Source organism: Alexandromys fortis, unplaced genomic scaffold (assembly GCF_014885135.2).
Source record: "Alexandromys fortis isolate MF-2015 unplaced genomic scaffold, M_Fortis_MF-2015_v1.1 scaffold_126, whole genome shotgun sequence".
NCBI classification, from domain to species: Eukaryota; Metazoa; Chordata; class Mammalia; order Rodentia; family Cricetidae; genus Alexandromys; species Alexandromys fortis.
Window position 1 is genome coordinate 49,594 of NW_026068018.1, and position 6,000 is coordinate 55,593.

General features: G+C 46.5%; 1 protein-coding gene across 1 annotated transcript in view; it reads right to left on the minus strand.

Annotated features, from left to right (window-relative positions):
* Niban1 (niban apoptosis regulator 1) overlaps positions 1-6,000 on the minus strand; it is a 153,443-nt gene that overhangs the window by 34,657 nt on the left and 112,786 nt on the right. The gene's annotated exons all lie outside the window — the stretch shown is intronic.

Genomic DNA, 6,000 nt, shown 5'->3' on the forward strand with positions numbered 1-6,000 from the left:
TGTGCACATGATAAGAGCATGAAATCTGGGTTCACAAGTTCAGAGGCGAATATTCTTCAACATTCACAGGGAACAGAAGTGTCTCTATTCCTGTTATCTCGAAGGGAAGAACATTTTCCTCAAATTCAAACTCCATGTTCGTGCTAAAAGGACCTCATGCATTTAGAATGAGAAGAGAGCTTCTTTTTTTCCCAACATAATATTTTTAGTGATTATTTGGGAGTTTCACATAATGCACACTGATCCCATTCACTTCCCAGTCCTTGTGACCTTCTCTACCCCCCAAAAAAGGAAAACAAAGAAAAAAATACCAATACCAAAGAAAAAAAATACCAAGTCTATTTTGTATTACCCATATACTCACCGAAGCATGGTCAAACTCCTAGTGTCCAGATTCTTAAAGAAAACCACGTCCTTCCCCACCCCTACAATTTCAGGATTCATCAACTGTGAAGAGCTGCCCTTCAGCACCGCTATCACAGTTTTTAAGAGCTGAGAGGGGGGCTTTCAATGGCAGATAAGTCATCCTTAAACAGGAGACTCAAGTTTGATTGTGATGGCCTAAGACTGATGGTCTTCCAGGATTACCACTCTTTCTCAAGCCTCCTGTCTCGTTCTCCTTACCCCTACTCTTCCCACACACGCTTTCCACCCTTACACAAAGAAGGAAGGGACAGAGTAAAGAAGAGGCAACAACTGCTGACCACTCCAGGCTACTGCACTACTCAGTCCAGCCCTTGTATTGGCCACTGACTGTTAGTATGCCCAAGGAGAGAGCTAGAGGGGGTGCCAGGGGAGACAGAGCCGAGGTAATGGACGAAACTAGAGAAGCTCTTCAAGGTGGCTGGCTAAACCTCCTCCGAAGAGATACAGCCTAAAGGGACCCTGGAAAGAAGAAAGAGAATGTACCAGAGGGACAAGGGAGAAGATGATGCTGGTGAAAACGGAAATGGACAATGGGAACCAGAGAACCAGAGATGCTAAAACAGACCAGGTGCAGAGAGCTGAAGGCATTGTAGATACCAGTGTGTGTGTGTGTGTGTGTGTGTGTGTGTGTGTGTGTGTGTGTGTGAGAGAGAGAGAGAGAGAGAGAGAGAGAGAGAGAGAGAGAGAGAGAGAGAACACCTGGGCACTGCCTACTTTGAAGTATGATTTGTGAAAGGCCGTATTGCTGGATGTGGTTGCCCGTGCCTATAATCCCAGTGCTTAAGAGGTTGAGAGAGGAGAATTGAACGTCCCCAGATCAGTGTGAGCTACATGGTGAGATCCTGTCTCAAAACAAAACAACCAGGACAAAGGCATCAGGATTGGTTCACTTGTCTTTAATTAAGCTCACATTGTTAAGCAACAGAACATTTCATTGTTTCGCTGTGTTTTAAAGGGGAGGGGCATACGTCCTTAACAAATGTCTCCCAGGCTGCATGGCTATGGGAGAAAAATTTTTGCTTTATATTTTGGACGGACTGTCTCTTGGTTCCCAGCAGAAGGGATTTCCTTCCAGGGTCACAGAGCCATCTGGGCTAATGTCTAAGGCATAAAAGAGCTAAAATTCTTTCTTTGTTCTCTTCTCCCACTCTGCTTTCTGTACTTAATGTCATGGAACCCAGAGACCTGTTAAAACCTGACCCCTCCAACTGGCTACTGGTTGTCGACTTTGCAGCAATGTCGAGAAGATGGAATCCTTTACGAGAGCAAGCAGCTGGCTCCTTCTCTTGGATGTAGGCTGTCGGATGGATAATTCTGCCATTCCCCTGTCGTTTCCTGAAAGCCAAGGTCGGCAGTGGGAATGCGCTCCGCCACTCACTAACTGTGAAGCACCAACCCTTCAGCCTTCCCTGTTGACGGTATGAAGACAAACTGTGTCTTAATGGCAGCTTTCCGTTACAGCCATCCACCGAAGAAGGGAGCGGGGAAGTTGCTACAAGCTTTTACTTGTCCATGTACTAGCTGGAATATCATGACTGTTTATGAAAAGTACCATTAAGAAGTCTGGACCCAGGGCTGGAGAGATGGCTCAGAGGTTAAGAGCATTGCCTGCTCTTCCAAAGGTCCTGAGTTCGATTCCCAGCAACCACATGGTGGCTCACAACCATCTGTAATGAGGTCTGGTGCCCTCTGCTGGCCTGCAGGCATACCCACAGACGGAATATTGTATACATAATAAATAAATATTTTTAAAAAAAAGATCAACAAAAAGACAGTTTAAAAAAAAAAAGAAGTCTGGACCCTGCTAGGCGAGCAATAGAAGATAAATTAGCACCAAACACTATGAAACAATTTGACATTTGTGGGCTAAGCATAATTAAGGGGACATCAAGAGTTTTCAGAGTGCTTGGTAGGAATGTTTCCAAATCTATCCTAAAGTTCTGTGCTGATCAAGGCCCCTCTTCCTTGGATCTTAGTGGTACTCCACACATCCACTCATGAGGCCCCCACCCTTTCTCCTCTGCTCCCAGGGCTGACTTGGGGTGTCTCTGCTGCTCAGACTCACTTAACCAGGAGTCTTCTCAGGATCACAGCTCAGCTGCAAGAGCGGCCTGCAGATGATGTCTGCTAGGAGGGAGGACATTGCTGAAAAGGGCAGCAGGCAGCAGAGCACACGATCGCTCAAGACATTGAAGTGGAAATGATATCCATCCCAAACAACTGACCTCCCCCTTCTCATAAAAATTCAATACGTTGGGAAGTAAGGAAGTTCTCTCTGTGCTCACTGGCCAGCCACAGGGCAGTGGACACCCTCACAAGGCTCACTGGACATGGTCTTTCTCAAGGGCTCCATTAAGGCAGGGTAGAACTTGCTGGACTGAGGGACAAGCAGGCTGCTCCCCTGGGCCCTTGGACTCCTGGGAAAGAAGCTGCTGGCTTCATACAGCCTGTAGGGCTCCCGTCTGCTGCAGTGTGGATCTACCTAAGCGATGAAGGTACAGAGACAGGGCTTTCACAGGCCTTGAAAATTCACTGAGGGACTTGTGTTTCCCTCTCTTAACCACTCTCTGTGGCTAAGAGACGAATCCTCCCCACACCGTGCCTTTTTTTTTCTTTTGAGAAAATTATAAGAAACTTGACATATGAAAATGTCATGGAAATCAGCATGTTCAGCAATTCAATTCTGTGGGTAACTCCTGGTACGCAGGTCCCACCCCGAGCGAGTAAGTTCTAGTTTGGAACCTATGCCCAAGAGTTACCGAGTCTGGCATGAGGAGAGAGAGCTAAGAGGGATGGAGACGAAAGCAAAACTTAATGAGAAATGACGTCACGGTTGCAAAGTCTTAGACGCAAGAATCACAATTACCCTAGTTTGTCCTTCTGCAGAAACCGGATTGATTTTGAGCACGAGTGTGAATAGATTTGAGAAGACACAAATGTTATACACAAAAGCCAAAGAAACCCAACATTCCATTTGGGTGGGCTTGCAGTTTTCTGGTCTTTCCCACACAATGTTCCAAGAAATTTGCTCCTATTTTACAACTTAGGGACTTAAAAAGAAAATATGCCTGGGAAAATAAGAAAGAGGGGGAAGAGAAGCTAACGAGGGTGGTGAGTGGGTAGGGGTTGGGAATAGCCCTGAAGCGGGTAAGGCCTGTGGTGCGGAGGCCCGACCATACTCATCCCACAGTACCCTCCTCATCCCCTCATGCCAGCTCCATCCTGACACTACTTTGTCCCTCGCCTGTCCATTCAGGGTGACCTGACCTGGCCACTCTCCATAAGCAATGTTCTGAGTCTGTGGGCTTTTTGAGGGAAAGTAGCTAATTTAATAAATAAAATAATAAAGGTTCTCTGACCTCCCCATCACATAGAATGCACTGAGTTTTAATTTTTATAATCTTATATTTTGAAAAGGAGAGAAGATGGTTGGAAATTTTAGCTGCTGGGACATGGAGATTAAAATTTCATCACACACACAGGAAACCAAATATGCCATCAGATTAATCGAAATGAACAACCAGACGGCATGGTGGTGGATGCCTCCGATATGTGACTGAGGAAGCTGAATTGGGTAAGGCAAGAGTTTGAGGTCAGCCTGAGGTACATGCTGAGACTCTATACCCAAACAATAACAACAAAGCCCAAACCACTCACGGACAGCCACACCACCGTGCCCCCAAACAACCGGAGCGCACTCATGGACGGCCATGCCACCCTGCTTCCTGTCAGACTGAAAGCTGTGAGGAGGGGCAAGTCTAAGAAAGGAGGAAGCCCCTTCTGAGGGCAGGGCCTGTGTCTGACTGGACCCTTGGCCCTGTGTTACTGAAGGACTGTAGATGAGTGTGTCTACTTAGAAGGTCACACTCATGATCATCTGAATAACGACCAGTCTCGGAGGAATGGCAACACCTCAGTGTGGGACGTTTTCTGGTCATACAATCAGACAGCTCTGTGGGAATCACGAACCAGGCTCCCCTACCTGGCTAATTTAAAGGCAAATAATAAATACACCTGGTCCCTGCAGCTACCTGACAGTTTTGCAGGTTGCTTTCTCTTGGGATTTCATTTGACAGTGCTCACAGCTCATATTGACGAGTAGAAAATATGTTGATGTTTTTACCAGCATACAAATATTTTCACCTAACAGCCTGCCAGGCATGCTATTCTGAGACACTGCTCTGCCTGGACCTTTGCCTAAAATAACCACCACCATGTAGGCCTGCCATGCTCGCGTGAGTTATTACTATGACAAGAATGACATATGAAGGGTCATTCAGCTCTCTTGCACCTTATATAGCACGTAGCACATGTTAGCCTAAAGGAAGAAGTAGACAGAAAACACACACACCCACACACACAACCCTGAAATACTAAACCCCGGAAAAGATCTATTAAGTATTTGTTTTCAGGATAAAGGAATGTGAACTGACATGTGATTAAGACTGTGAGTGAAGGAAGACAGGAAGCGAGTGGCGTAGCCCAAGCTCAGGAGATGATAACTGGTCTAGCTCCACGGTTAGTGTTAGGCTCCTGGGTGGGGCAGAGGACAGCCTTCCTTTGCCATCTGTCCACTCACATTTAACCCTGAGACCATCATCTGCACAGGCAGGACCATTCTCTCATGTGAGCTCTGAGCCACAAGCCCCCAGCATAATGCCTGGCATGGAGTAGGCACTCAGTAAAGTTACTGTGTACACAACACTGTGCGGGTCCCTTGGCTGTTCCGTGCCTCCCAGTTCCCTCGCCCAAGCTTCCCTTCCCACTCCTCAAGATGAACAGACTGAGGATCTGAACACTATAAAGTACCACACAGAGCAGTTTAATGCAGAGCTCTCTGCTAGCTCTCTGCCAGTTAAATGTGTTGTCTACTTGCTAGGCTAGTCAGTAGCAAATGCTTCTACTTCTTACACTCTGGGTTTTCTTTGGGGGCATAAAGTATTGTAAATCTCAACTTCTCAAAGTTGTCCATGGATGCACTTCTGCAAAGTATCAGAGACTAAGGACTGTTAGAAACTCTAAAGTGTCTCGGGTTGGGAATATACAAATACACGCATGGGTGGACTGAAAAGCAAAGAAAAGTCTTATGTTTGCCTTACAATGAAATGGACAGGAAAGACCTTGTGTCTGGCTTTGAGAGAGATGTTTCAGCAAAGCCTCTGCTATGTTTAGATTAATCAGTAGAGGCTGAGAAATTGTCTTGGAACTGTTTAAACCTTGAAGAACTGCTGCGTCTGGGGAGAATCTGCACTTGGTGTACGTGAGAGCTTGCAGCTGCACCGACCTTGGTCCTAAGACACTCCTGGCAGACCTGGAGTTCCTGCTTTTGATTATGGCTCCCCACGAACAAAAGGGACTGATATTTGTGGGGGCTGTCTGCTCTCACGGGCAGCAAGGGCAAGATGACTTTGGTAGCCCAGCCCCTATTAATCTTGTGTAACTGGAGTGAGCTAGCTGGGTGTCAGTCTTTTCCAAGAAGGCTGAACCCACTGCTCCTTCAGAAAATGAAGACTTAGCATCTTGGTGAGCATCTATCTCTACTGCAGCATCTACAACCCAACATCAAATATTATG